The sequence below is a fragment of the Ambystoma mexicanum genome, chromosome 14, assembly GCF_040938575.1.
Source record: "Ambystoma mexicanum isolate Mex_15411 chromosome 14, UKY_AmexF1_1, whole genome shotgun sequence".
NCBI lineage: Eukaryota > Metazoa > Chordata > Amphibia > Caudata > Ambystomatidae > Ambystoma > Ambystoma mexicanum.
This window is the reverse complement of record NC_090940.1, coordinates 539,581,839-539,596,774: the sequence shown is the minus strand read 5'-3', so window position 1 is coordinate 539,596,774 and position 14,936 is coordinate 539,581,839. Positions and strand designations below refer to the sequence as shown.

The 14,936-nt window shown below is 43.9% G+C and overlaps 1 protein-coding gene and 1 long non-coding RNA gene across 9 annotated transcripts in view; one reads left to right on the top strand and one right to left on the bottom strand.

Annotated features, from left to right (window-relative positions):
* Positions 1–14,936, top strand: part of EVL (Enah/Vasp-like) — a 965,108-nt gene that overhangs the window by 302,738 nt on the left and 647,434 nt on the right. The window lies entirely within an intron of this gene.
* Positions 10,930–12,055, bottom strand: LOC138527323 (uncharacterized). Its single transcript, XR_011283894.1, has 2 exons — positions 11,872–12,055; positions 10,930–11,383 (listed from the first exon to the last, which is right to left on the bottom strand). It is a non-coding gene; the product is annotated as an uncharacterized lncRNA (long non-coding RNA).

The window sequence follows — 14,936 nt, the reverse complement described above, 5'->3', positions numbered from 1 at the left end:
GTTCCTGCACTCCAACGACTGTAGAATTTGGAGATTCCGATGGTCTGTGCGGACCTGAACTGGATATCTAGCACCCAGAAGTAGTTGTCGCCATTCAGTGAAGGCTTGGCAGATGGCCAACAGTTCCTTCTCCAGGACGGAATAGTGTGTCTTGCTGGGAGTCAGGGTTCGTGAAAGGTAAGCAATGGGGTGTTCCAGTTTATCCTCAAGTTCCTGTTTGAAGACTGCTCCTATGGCGTAGTTAGAGGCATCCGTTTCCACTAGGAATGGGCGATTTATGTCGGGTTGGGCCAGGATGGGGGCTTGCGTGAACTCTGTCTTCAATCGTTGGAATGCTTTATCTTGCGGTGTAGACCAGATAAAGGGGGTGTCTTTCTTCAAGAGAGCAACGATCGGCTGAACGATCTTGGAAAAGGTAGAAATAAACTTCCGGTAAAAGATGGCGAGCCCCAGGAAGGATTGAACTTGTTTCACAGATGTGGGAGCGGGCCAAGCCAGTATGGCCTTTACCTTTGAAGGGTCCGTACCAATTCCTTCTGGGCTAAGGATGAATCCTAGGTAGTGAACAGAAGCAACGTGAAACAAGCATTTTTCGGGTGTGGCTAAAAGTTTGTGTTCACGAAGTCGTTGTAGTACTGCCTTTACATGTTCTTCATGCTTTAGAGGATCCTTGGAAAAAATCAATATGTCATCCAGATAGACAATGACGAAGAGGAACAACATGTCAGAGAACACCCTATCCATAAAACGCTGAAAGACTGCGTGAACATTAGCTAGTCCAAAGGGCATGACTAGATATTCATAGTGACCAAAGGGTGTTCTAAAGGCTGTTTTCCATTTGTCTCCTTCCCGGACACGGATTAAGTGTTAGGCATCACGGAGATCCAACTTTGTGAATATTATGGCGCCTCTCACAGCTTCCAGGCTATCCGAGATCAGGGGCAGTGGGTACTGATCTTTGAGGGTGCATTGATTTAAGCCTCGATAGTCGAGTCAAGGTCTGAGTTCCTTGGTATCCTTCTTGGGAACGAAGAACAACGAAGCACCCGATGGAGATTTTGAGGGTCTTATGGTGCCGTTTTCAAGATTGGTGTTTAGGTATTCCCGAAGGGCCTTTTTCTCAGGTTCGGAAAGAATGAACATTCTGACGAAGGGAATTACTGCTGAGGGATCTGTATCTATGGCACAGTCTTCGGGCCTGTGAGGGGGTAAGGCTTGGACTATGGCAGTAGAAAATACATCAGTATATCCCTGATAGGCCTCTGGAACTTGTATGATATTGGAAACCGTGAGTGGTGTTTCTTGGTCTCTTGGTGGTTCTTTAGGAGGTGTCCAGGAGGGATCCAGGGTTAGACAGTGGGACATACAGAACTCTGAGCCCAGGAATAATGATCCTGCTGTCCAATTGATATACGGATTGTGCTTTTGTAACCAGGGCATACCCAATACCATGGGGTAATGAGCTGACTTAATGATGTCGATGTAATCCGCTTGTGATGATGGTTTATGGAAAGTTGGATCTCTTTAGTCTGCAGCCTTATGGGTCCTGAAGAGAGGGGTCTTCCGTCAATTGCTTCCACCGGCGTCATGGTGTTTCATGTCTCGTACGGAATATGATGACTAACAACCCAGTCTTGATCAATGAAAATTCCCATAGCTCCCCAGTCCACCAAGGCCAAAATGGGATAGGTCTTGTTCTTGGAGGGCGACAGGAAGGCCTGTAGTATCACCAAATTGTTTTGTCCAGGAGAGTTCAAGGATGGAATTGATGTGGAGCAAACATCTCTCTCCCGACACCTCGCTCCATCTACGATCGGGAGCTGGCATTTCCCGAATGCCGGGAAGGGGCTAGAAGGCATTCTCTAACGAGGTTTTATCCGAGGCACAATACATGCACAGGCCTGTGTGGATCCTTCTCATCCTTTCTTGTGGGGAAATGGGCCCATGGAAGGATCCTATTTGCATGGGTTCCGGATCTATGTCAGGGGTTGGGGCAGGATCGGTTTTTACAGAAGTCTCAAGGGAATTCTTTTGAAAGGGTATCTTGGTCTTTCTTCTTTCAGACTTTCTTTCCTGGATTCGGAAGTCTATTTGCATGGCTAGATCCATAAGAGCCTGGAATGAGCTAGGACGAGCCACCCTGGCTAATTCGTCCTTAATATCCTCGTTTAGACCCCTGCGAAATAGAGTGAAACTTGCTTCTGAGGACCAATCCGCTTCCTTGGCCAGTTGTTTGAATCTAGTAACGTACGTTAGCATATCCTAAGATCCCTGTCAGAAATCAAGTAACCGTTCCTGAGCACTAAAAACCTGTTCCGGGCGGTCGAACATAGTCTTGAGTGCCTGAATGAATCCATCATAATCATCCAGGAGGGCAACTCCTGAGTTGACTAAGGGAGTGCCCAGGTCAACGTGTTCCCTGTGAGGTGCGAGATTATGAAGCCCACTTTCGCCCTGGAAGTTGAAAAATAATAGGATTTAAAAGTAAAATGCACCAAGCAGGAATCCAGGAATCCACGTAAGGATTTTGCTGAGCCATCATATTTGTCTACCATTCCACCCAATAACACACTATCCTTGTTAGAGGGGTCACGAGACAAAACAAGCTGTTTTAACACAGCATTCTCAGCTTTTAAGTTCTGTACTTCAGTTGTGATTTCTTGCATGCCACGCATAAGGTCCTGGACTGCTTTCTCCATAGCAGTATCAGTGTCGGTCGTTTGTCGTCACAAACTGTCGTAAATCTCCCCCCTCTCACCTGGGATCACTTCTTGCTCTGTTCCGCGGGAGGATTCCTCTTGTGGACGGATCGGGTCTTGTATAGGCTCGCTCGAGTCTCGTCCGGCTGCAGAGCGCGTTCAGAGTTCCAGGAAGGTCGCAGTTCCAGGATGTCCAGGAAAAAAGTAGCGGTCGCTAGGGATGAGGATTCGGGGAGCAGAATTAGAGGGAAGGGATGAAGGGAAGGAAGAAGGAACCAGGAAACTAGGAATAGTGGATTCGCCGAACAGCACACACACTTCAAGTCACTACCTAATGATAGCGTTGAGACGCGCGGGCCCGCAGGGGCATGGCCAATTTATAGAACGTGCTGTGTGCGATGTGAAGGCTGGTGCGAGGCAAGTCACTTGGCACGCCCATGTTGGGAGTAACAAGGAATACAAGCCCCGCCGCGATAAGGACCAGGAAGTCCAGAAGGGGCAAGTTCTATGGGTCATGACAGCATGTTGAGAACATTTTCCATTTTGCAGAATGTTTTTCATTTCGTTTTGTCCCTCAGACCATAGCGCCCCTGACCATTTTGAGGTATCGTGGGGTAACCTGTGATTTGTAAGCTTTTAGGAAAATCTCAATGCAAAGAAATTTTTTTTCGCAGCCATTATGGGCTTAAAAAGACTGATCTGGGTGTTTGCATCTGGCAAGATCAAGTGCATGCCAATTATGATGACGTTTCATAGACGAGAACAATAGATATTGAAGAAATATTTCTGCATATTCCTTATTGAAGCGTGATAGAACCCTAACTAAATTGCTACAGGATATATACGCATGTGGTAACTATATATGTAACAGTGCTAGTTCAATTGGGTATCACTCTACCGGGAGTGCAAAAATACTGAATGCAAAAATATTGAGTGCAAAAATACTGAATGCGAATATCGCTGCAATTGTATGTGGGGGATGGGTAAGGGTAATTAATTAGGTAAGGGGAGTATGGGGTAGCAGAGGGTCTCCCCCCTCATTTCATTACGTGAAGTATTTTTCTTCCGCCATAGTCACACAGATCCATTCAATTGTGCGTAGGCTGACTGGACTCCAGTAGAGGAGACGCCGTAAAGCGCACCAGGAAGATGATCGGAAGCCTTTATTGAAGCTTACGAAATAAGTGCTCCTGGGAGTGTTCGTGGCCAAGAACCCACTACCTGAACATTACAGAGGTTAATAACCTGCCCAGCCCTTAACCCGCAGGACGGAAACATCTATAAGACAAAGAAGTCTTGAGGTTTTACGGTTTTGTCCACCACCTCGGTGGGAAATAATCATCCAGCCAAAGATTCCAGAACACCCTTAACCGACACTGCTGGATAGAGTTTTAATCAACTAGGTTCCCAAAAGGGAATGTCTAAAGGTTCTGAGTCTAAGGCAGAGTTCAAATTAAGCCCAACGGCAAACCTATTGCACAAAATGAGCATAAAAAAAAGAACAGGCAAATATTGCTTCAACCGCCATAAATGCGCCCAAGGAGTGGATGTATAGGTTGTAGCAAAAAAAAAAAAAAAAACTTTGCTTGTAGCTACTGAAACATAGAGCGAAAGTGGGAAATTAAGAATGTCTTAAAGAATGAATTTCACGCGGCCACTGGAATACGTAACACTGAAAAGGAACATTATTCAAAATTGCAGCTCAAACCGAGACTATAAAAACATTTGAGGAAATTGCTACAAACACATCTCACGTAGGTAATTAAATTAAAAGCAGGCGATTACATTGTAAGATTGAGGCAGATTGATGAAATAACACAATACGTCCCTGTGGGAAGTTGATTACTGGGCTTGGAACAGTGAAACTGAATGAGTAGTTTGGCATTGAATGCCCTCAGATGATGAATTGATTTTTCGCCACTGAATTGCGAAATTACGCTAACACGCTTGGAGCATGCAGCCTGAAACAGAAAGATGGCAGGTCACCAAGATGTTATAGCCCAACGATGCGCATAAATGGCTGAACGAGAGCACAGGTAGGTGGGGAAAGCAGCGATAAGAGGCGCGGAGCACAGTGAATGGAAATTAAATAAGCCCCTCGGTCCAACGAAGCAGTGTCCGACTTGGATCTATGTGATTTTAACGAAAACGAAAATAACAAAAACATTTACGGTGAAGCAATTTGGTCAACAAAATACCTAATGTTTTAGGGGGGGCTTCTCCCTCCAAGTTCCCCATTTTCTAATAGTAATAACCGCTCCACAATCCCCACCCCGCCCGTTTTAACCCCTTACCCCATCCCCATATGGTACGACGTTCATTCATCCCCCGTTTTTTTTCACAGCTCTTTTTGCTAAAAATGTTTTGCCGAAAAAAATATCGAAGAATATGAGGCGGGGAGAGCAGCTAAGGGGTAGGGTGGGGTGGTGTATAGGGAATAAATAATAGGGGAGGGTGGATTGGGGGCCTCCTCCCCCAAATAAAAAATATTCAGTGATTTGTTTTGGCAAAACATTTTAGGCAAAAAGTGCTGTGAAAAGAAAACGGGCGAAGAATAAACAGAACCCCCCATATGTATATTTAAATAGAAGATTGCAAGGGAGTTGGGAGTTTGGTGTCGGAACAAATGGTCCCCTGTGCAACCGTTCGTCTGTGGTTAAAGTTTACCCTGCGGCCTGGCACATGGTTTGTCTGGGAACCAAACTCCAAGGTTCCCGGGAGGTTACAAGTTCTAGGTGGGGTGACAAAACCTTGTTAGTTGTGGGCGCTGGCAGGAAGGCGGTGGTCCAGTAATGCCGAAAATTATTCACAATTCAGTCTTGGGTTGTAGTTGTGCATTGTACGAGCCTGCTACACAACTTTTCTTGACCTTGATAAAGTCTTCAGTTGAAACGCGCGTCGGCTTTTTTCTGTTTCACCACTCTGGCACAATGTGCCCTAATTGTTATTTTGCATCTGAACAAAATAAATAACAATGCACAACTACAACCGACTGAATTGTGAATAATTATTGACAGTACTGGACCACCAGCTTCCTGCCAACGCCCACAACTAACAAGGTTTTGTCACCCCACTTAGAACTTGTACATTTAAATATTTTCGGTATTTCTTCGACCAAATTGTTTCTCTGTAATTGTTTTTCAGTATTTTTCATTGATTAAAATCACTGGATACCGTCCGAATCAATTGGACAGTGTGCCAGCGTGGATCCCAAATCACTGCTCGGTTCTTGCGCCGTCTGGCCTACGAGACAGAACAGAACATTAATAGAGAGTGGTGGTGGGTGGATTTGTAATGTGTTGTGGCGTAACTGTTTTACACCAAATGAAGGAAAGCAAATTGAGTGAGCCTAAAATCAGCCTGGAGGAATGGTGGAGAGCCCCGCGAAGAATTTATTTTTAAATGGGAGGTTTTATTGAAACCCTTTTCATGAGATATTGAGGCCCACTTCCAATATTCCAGAGCTACAGATCCCCAGTCACCAATAGGAGACAGAACCAAATCATGTACCCTATAGAACAAATGCATGCACAGTATGTATTTCTGCCACACCATCGCTGAATCAGCACCTGAAACAGTTCCCAAGAGCACACTGGGTGAGACACATTGCATAACTGGCAGAGGACATGGCAGCAGACATGACAGCAGGCAGTGTAAGGTAGCAAAGGGTTTGGGAGAGCTGTAGCTCAGACTGCAGAAAAAAACTAGCTTTCTGATTATGATTCAAAGAAAACAGCTGTTTAATGGGATAGTGGTGACTTGCACGCTTGTTTTGTTGGTTGCATTTCTGCTCGACTTGAAGTCCAGTGTTGCGTTGCACTACGGATGCTCTGTAGATAATCTGCTACTGGCTGCTGCACCTTTCTGTGCATTTCTGAAACTGACGCCTCTGCAGCAGAGGAGCCTTGTCTTTCATCTTTGCCAGAGAACATTACTAAAGCAATAGAAGCCGGCGAGGGGGGCATTACTGGTCGGGTATTGCCCCGGGGCGAGAGTTGGTAGCCTGAGCAAACAAGGTCTCCCTGTTAACATTCCATTTACTGAAAAAAGATACACTCTCTACTCTGGTTACCAAATGTTGACATTTTTTGGGAAGCAGAAACAATGTGAACCTTCTAAATATGATAATCTGATCAGTGAAGCCAGGGTTTTATAATATTAGGTGATTTTCATAATTGAATATTTTGCATCTATTTTTCAAAAAAGGTAAATGAGGAGATTGACACACGTGGCATGATTGTTGGCAGAGACTTTTAATGGTTGGAGAAATATCTTCCTGGCCCTAACACTAAGAGGAATTTCCCAAAAGGAACAAGTCCACTCTTATGTCAAAATTCCTATTTCCAGCCCTCACAATAAAAACATAAACTAATGTTCAAAGGGAATGTTCTTTAGTCTCAGAGTTCTTTTCCAGCTTGCAAAACAAAGTGCCAAAATGGTGCAACAAATAAACTACAAATGTAAGGACAACCTTGCTCTCAGTTTGTCGTTCCCTCTGAAGTTCAATAAGGGTGCATTCCCCTTTCCTTCTCCTTGGTTTGACAGCCAACCTGGTGCACTAACCTGCCAGGTACTGTGACTATGAAGAGTGCTTTAGCTCCCTCTTCATGTGGGTGAGTTTCACGGTTTGCCTTCTATGTACCTCCCAATTGTGAGTTTTCTTGCTTGACGACTACTGCTTTGCTGGTCACAGCCATCCTGGTATACTCGCCTGCCAGGTGCTGTACCTATGAAGATTGCTTTGGCTGCCTCTTCATGTGGGTGTGAATCCCATATTCACCTTTTCTTTAAATGTGTTCTTCTTTCTTGACTACTCCTAATCCTCCATATTTGGTCACAGCCAACCTGGTATACTCTCCTGCCAGGTGCTGTGAACATGAAGATTGTTTTTGCTCTCTCTTCATGTGGATGGGAATCCTAGACTTGTCTTTTCTACTACTACTGCTTTATTAGTCACAGCAAACCTGGTTTATTCTCCTTCCAGGCCCTGTAACTATGACGATTGGTAATCCGAGTGATTTGTCCGCGGCTGAAAGTACCGCGGGCAAATCGTTCGCATGAGAAAGGTGCGAACTACCAAATGTTTGCACCTTTCTCATGCGAACACACATACATTCTCACACCCACACACACACTTAACACCCACAACACATCCATAACACACCCACAACCCACACCCTCAGCACACCCCCACCCACACGCCCAACATAAACAAACCCCACTTACCTTCATCTTCCCGCTGGTTCCCTGCAGCGCCAGTTCCCTTTCACTTCCGTGATCGGGAACCGGCGGTGCAAGGTCCTTTTCTTTTCTTTTCTTTTGTAACAGAAGGCTACGGGGGTGTCCCCCGCAGCCCCTGCTCACCATACCATAAAGTATAGTGAGCGGTGCGATGTGGGGGACACCCCCGCAGCCCCTGTTTTTTTTTCAATGCTGCTACCAAAGGTTCAAACTTTTGGTGTTCGAACCTTTGGTAGTAGCATTTTTAGAACATTTGGTTCATGCGAACCTTTAGATGCGGGAAAAACATCCTAAACCGAGGATTGGTGTAGAGGCTTTGATTCTGTATATGGGTGCAGGTCCCAGTCTTGCTTCCATTTTCCTCTTTTCTTCTAGCCACCATGCCAACTGTCCCAGTCTCCCCAACCTCTCCGGAGAGTTTACCAGGGCCTTTCAGTTGTTTGCGGGTGCTTCGGGCTCTTGCGGTAAAAATCTGCTGCTTCCACTGACTGCGGCAGCTCTGCGCTAAATTCCGGCCTCTGAGCTGCACATCTTGACTTTGACACATGCTCCAGGCTTCCTGACTGGATCGGAGCAAAGGTGTCTGCCACTCAGGGGCATTAATCTGAGACAGAACTTCTAGGGACACCTTTTCCTGTGGGTAAGCATCCCGTCCTCAGTACTGTTGGCGTCCCGTCTCCTCTACAGCTGTCAGCATTCGAATCTCCCACTTCCTCCTGGGAAGGCCTCTCTCTCTTCCTAGTCCTTCTTCCCTTTTTATTGTCAAATACTGTTCTATGGCATCTATTCCACGCATCTTGTTTCTGCAGAACCTGCCACATGGCTCCGTGCCTCTTCTTCATCCCAATAGTGAGGTCTTCACTCCTCACAACGTTGTTATGACTCTTCCTCATCCCAGTATTTCTTGGGTAAGTGACACTGGCCCTGATTCATGGATTATTTGCGCCGAAAAAAACGTGATTTGTGCGCCATTCTGCCCGCAAATCTCTGTTTCACAAATGGGGATTTGCGGGCAGTATGGCCCACAAATCCCATTTTTTTGGCGCAAATAATCCATGAATCAGGGCAACTGTCTGTTCTGCAGACAGACATAGAAATATTTGGGGTTAAGTCTTGTGCAAGGAAAAATGGTGAGGGAGGTTGGGGTGCAGGGGAACTATTCAGCATATCTCCCAAGGTGTCATCCCTCTTCCCATAGGGGGTTTCCCTCCCCATGAGATCACTGATGACATCAATGACATTTGTGATGTCATCTTTCTTGTCCTGGTGTTAGCAGTGCACAGAGGTGCGGGCAGTTATGGTTGCTTAGCTTAGCATAATGGGGGAATGTGCAGTGTTTTTTGGTTTCACTGTGAAGTATAACATCCCTTAGTCAGTCTGCCATAACTGGTGAATTTCAGGGGTTTTTCATTTTTAATTTGAACCACAATGGGGAGGGGGGGGCATTTTTTTTTAGTGAAGTGCACAAGTTTTTCGTAGGGCAACTTAACCATAACGTCCCCTCAACAAAGTTTTTTTTTGCAGTGAAATTTACAGGTTTTTGGGAGGACAACGTAACCATAACGTCCCTGTAACGAAGTTTTTTTAACTGAATGCCATAGGTTTTTAGTAGTATAAATGCATCATAACATTACTTTAATAAAAATGTTCAACTACATTTATTAGGGTTCTAATAGTAACACATAAGCATACGACTGTAAAGGAACATTTGAAGTAACTGCCCACCTTTCTAAGAATAGCACATTATCATATGCTGACGTACAGCATGGGGGCGTGTTCGAACAGTCATACACACTTCACAATGACATGTGTAACTGGTTGATAGTGCGAAAGTACATTGGGTATTCTTGTAAGAACTTCTAACTGCAAAATTTCCGGCGCAGAACTCCACAATGCAAGTGTGCAACACAATATAAGCAAGAGTGCATACTGACGTTTCTGGATCATTCACCCCATTCCTCCCCAAAGAGTGGGGGATGAATGGCATTGGCAATCGAGATTTTACAGCAGTAATTCGTGGTACCAAGAAAGAGGATTTTTTGTCTTCAACCGGGAACGCCTCTGGCGTTCCCGGCTGAAGAAAACAAATCCTTTTTCAAGATGGCCAGCATACAAAGGGAAGAAAGGCATTGGATAGAAAGCCTTCTTCGCTTTCCATTGCAGGCTGCAGAAAGCAAAAAAGAAACTGTGTTACCGTTATGGCAGCACCACATTTGTGTTCCTTGATAAATGTGTGGTTATGAGCAAGACCTTAATCAGAAAGACAGTCCCTGGTGGACATGGCGACCTCAATGCAATGTTTTCACCCTTGCAGTAAAGGCCAGTAGCCATATCCCCGACATTGTGGCCACTACCCATACATAGAGGCTACCCCTCAGAGACGGAAGCTGTACTGTTAAATATGAAAAGACTATCACATGCACAACACAAAGCTTTTCCGTCGTTGTCAATGACCTTTACATACATGTATTGTACATTTACAAATTTGTTCTGTAAAAATGTGCTTAAAAACAGCAAAGGAGTAGTGCACTTACGTTGACATAAAATGGCAAACAAACTCTGTGATGCGAAGCACAATGACGTCAGAAATACTGCATGCAACACCATTACCACTCACCTTTCGAAACATAATTTTGTAAGTGACACAGGTGGAAAGGTGTGAAGATATGTGTATTGGGAGGGTGTACCCATATATTATTGTACAAACATTTCTGTGCATAGGGCATCTGGGTGACAGAAATTGGGCTGACGATGACAGAAATTGGCCTGACGGCACTAATGCATATGAGATGGGCCTGACCCTCCCGTAGCCAATGCAAGTGGTATGGAGTACCTTTCTCCATAACATTCCTTGCTAGCTTAAACAAATGTGTCCATATGGACGTACGTACCGTGATGTAGCACCTACAAAAGAACAGATTACGACCTGCAACGTAGCATGCCACATTGTGAAAACAGAAATTTGTAAAGAAAACACTGACATTTAAAAATGTGTCCAGTATTTTTATTTCACAATAAACTGAGCGAAATCATCACCCTATGCAACTAGTAAAGTAGTTTTGTTTCACAATCAACTGTGTGAAAAGATGGCACTATTCACTTTTCCATAGAAGTATTAAGTTTGTCTCTTTGGTCTTCAATGAGAATGTTAAAGGTCACGTTGTTTTTTTCCACACACAGAAAGTAAGCGTTGCCGCCACAGTAGTCGTTTTCCTCCCACATTGATGTGCAAGACGACGTCAACCGCTGTGATGTACACCACCAGAAAGGCTGGAAAGTTACTTCTTATAGCGACAGCGGCGTAGGGACACAGAGGGCCCACACGATCATCCCAGTGAATTATGACGCTCAGACAGCCGGTTATGAACAGTTGCATTTGACGGTTAAAGAAGCCGTCACTTGGCATCTGTAATCAGTGACAATCACAATAGGGAAGGAAGTATCTGAGGAGGAAATGGGAATTAAAAGATGTATGAATACGCAACCTTTGGATAAACCACAGTTGTACTACATAACATTTTCAGTAAAAATTAATTCAGTAGGAGGAAATGTAGTGGGACCCTAGGGACGGCGACAATGTGCAATGTCCATAATTGGAAAAATAAATCGAACAGCACAGAAAGCTGGAATATCGTTATTAATAATACAATTTTGTTTGGAAGTAGCTGGGCGGTGGAAGGGGAAATAAACGTGTATCACTGCACAACCTGTGCACAAAACAAAATTGTAACACATACCTTTTTTTATTAAATATTATTTTAATTTGGGGAAATGTAGTGGCACCCTACAAACGGCAACAATGTGCAATGTGCATAATAGGAAAAAAATTGCAACGGCACATAAAACTTGTAAAACATTAGGGAAAATAATTTTTTTTTACAAACTAAAACATAATGTCAATTCGGTATATAGGCAGCAAAAATACACTTACATGATGTGGAGCGCCTCCATAGCGTTCGCTGTAGTCAGACACTAGTGTATGCGGAAGACTGCCTGTTCGGGAACTAATTTCTCATGGTCGGTGCAAACGTTTTTGAAGCATAACCTTATCAAACAAAATGTTTTTCAAACTGTTACTCCCTACATTCTTTCTACTCTTTCCCTGTACCTCAAGGTTAAAAAACAAGGGACCCTTATGGGTGTCAACAAATATGCGGCCATACTGAGCTCGTGTTGAAAAGAGAAAATGCAGTGGCCTTCACTCCGAATGCAACAACATATCAGCGTCTATTTATGAGAACCGCTACTGGCATACACGTGCAGAAGGGCTGTCTGTACGAAATAGAACAGGTGGCTGCCTCAGTTTCCCGCCAGTCTGACAATAAATAACAGTAATGTTATTTATGTATTGTAAAATGGACGCAGTAAGTTCATTTTGTACAATGAGTAGCAAGTCCCAGTGTACCATATGACAGTGCTAACAAGAATACTTCAATGTTTGACTTTCTACTACCACGTCTCATTAATGCTCACCTTTCGAAACAGTGTTCCATAAGTGTTATAAGTGCATTGGTGCCTTCTTCGTTTAGGTATGTTAGCGCTGATGTTCGCGTTCAACAGAAAACGAAGTAAACATGGCTGATGTATCGAAAGATTACAATGCACTTCATGCTGTGCCACAACCAATCGGTGAAAGCGCAACATGGTTGCGGGCAGCACGCGACGGAATAGCCAATTGCAATCTTCTCCACGGAGCGAACAGGGAAGTGTGACCACGGAGCGGACATAGATATCACTAATTTTTAGAGACATACTTTTTGATCGTTTTCAAGGGAACTACTGGATGGATTGTCACAAAGTTGATTGTGCCCAAGCCCCTGCTACTGCCTCAAATTTGGTGCAAATCCATCCAGCTGTTTGGCCTGTAGCCGTGCGCAAAGTTTTCCCCCATTCAGTCTATGGGAACAAAAAAAACGTTTTGGGTCCCCCCCTATAACTTTGCCCCCCCTGGACCAAACATCACCAAACTTTGCAAACAAATTCAGAGTGGGCCTTCTACTTTGTTTTGCAAAGTTTGGTGAGGATTCGTCGAGGCGGAGCAAAGTTATAAACCGCCCAAAAAGTGCTCTTCCTGGAAACAGCCACTTAACCATAACTACATATATAATAATGCAGCGGTCAATGCACTATAGTTAAGTTGGATTTTGAGTTCCTTAGCAAACCTGAAAAATGAATTGCTAATACATTTTGACTCGTATGACGGATTTGGCTGAAATTTTGCAAACAAAATTGTACTCATAAACCTGCTGCCCTTCCCCCACCCCCTCCACACCCCCTAGACTGGACCTTTTGTGAAAGATACGTTAAGAAAATGTTATTAGGAAAGTTACTAAATGCTGTTTTAGCTAGTCCCCAATAATTTTCCCATAGTGAAAAAGTGCTGATTTTTTTTTTAACAGCCGTAGCGCAAAATACGCCGATTTTGGCCAAATAAGAAGCAATTTGGGCACAAAGCGTTGACTTACATTTCTTGACTGGTTTGGGGTAAATCCATCCAGTAGTTTTTTAAATATTTGACCAAGAGGTTGCCCCCTGCTCCTTAAAACCTTTACATCGCCTTAGGTGCTTTTTACAGTAGAGAGGCTGAGCGAGGCTAATACATTTTGACTTGCTGGATGGATTTGGATGAATCTTCCAAACTAACAGTTTATCAAAAGCCCAACTAAAGTGGACATTTTGGTAATAATGAATTAGAAAATGAAAAAGTTATTAAGAAACGATAAAAACGTTTTCAGCCTACTTGCATTCATTTCCCCATTGAAAAAAAGTGCAGTTTTTGAACAGCTGTAGGATGAAAACCGCTTGGCAGATTTGGACCCAATAAGAAACAATTTTGGCACAAAGTGTTGACTTAATTCCCTTGACTGGTTTGGGGTAAATCCATCCAGTAGTATTTTAAATATTTGACCAAGAGGTTGCCCCCTGCTCCTTAAAACCTTTACATCGGCTTAGGTGCTTTTTACAGTAGAGAGGCTGAGCGAGGCTAATACATTTTGACTTGCTGGATGGATTCGGATGAATCTTCCAAACTAACAGTTTATCAAAAGCCCAACTAAAGTGGACATTTTGGTAATAATGAATTAGAAAATGGAAAAGTTATTAAGAAACCATAAAAACGTTTTCAGCCTACTCGCATTCATTTCCCCATTGAGAAAAAGTGCAGTTTTTGAACAGCTGTAGGATGAAAACCGCTTGGCAGATTTGGACCCAATAAGAAACAATTTTGGCACAAAGTGTTGACTTAATTCCCTTGACTGGTGTGGAGTAAATCCATCCAGTAGTTTTTAAAATATTCTACAGAGAACAGGGTGCCCCTGCGCCTTAAAACCTTTACATCATTATTGGTGCTTTGCAGCAGAAGGGCTGAGAGAGGCTTATAACGTTTTGCTTGATGGATTGAGATGACATGTTCCAAACCAAGAGATTGTGAAGGGCCTGCCAAACTGGACATTTTGGGCAACATTCATTGAGAAATGAAAAAAAAGTTATAAAGAAGAATGTGAATATTGTATAGTGGCCATGATATGTATAATGGCAATTGCCACCTAGTGGGTCCAAAAGAAACATATTGGGGGAACATGTACAGTGAACATGGCTGAAGGCCATGGCTAGTGGCCTGGTAGGGCTTTAAAATATACATTGGGCACAGCCGAAGGCCATGCTCGGCCGTGCCTCGTGGGACCAAAAGACATGTATAGTTGGCCGTGGCCACCTAGTGGATGTAAAAGAAACATACTGGGGGAACATTTGCAGTGGGCACGGCCTAAGGCTATGTCTGCTAGCCATGGCATAAGGTCATGGCTAGCGGCCCATAATAAAACTATGGTATAGGAAAACCGTTGAAATTCAGTGAAAACACTTTAGTTAAAGTGCAGTTAAGTTGACCAGATTTAATGCAACAAAACCCTTAAAGTTCAGTGGATGTGGGAAGTCATACTTCCTCGGCACGTTCCTGTTGCAAAGCCCATGAGCACATACATTTTATAAGAGAAGGGA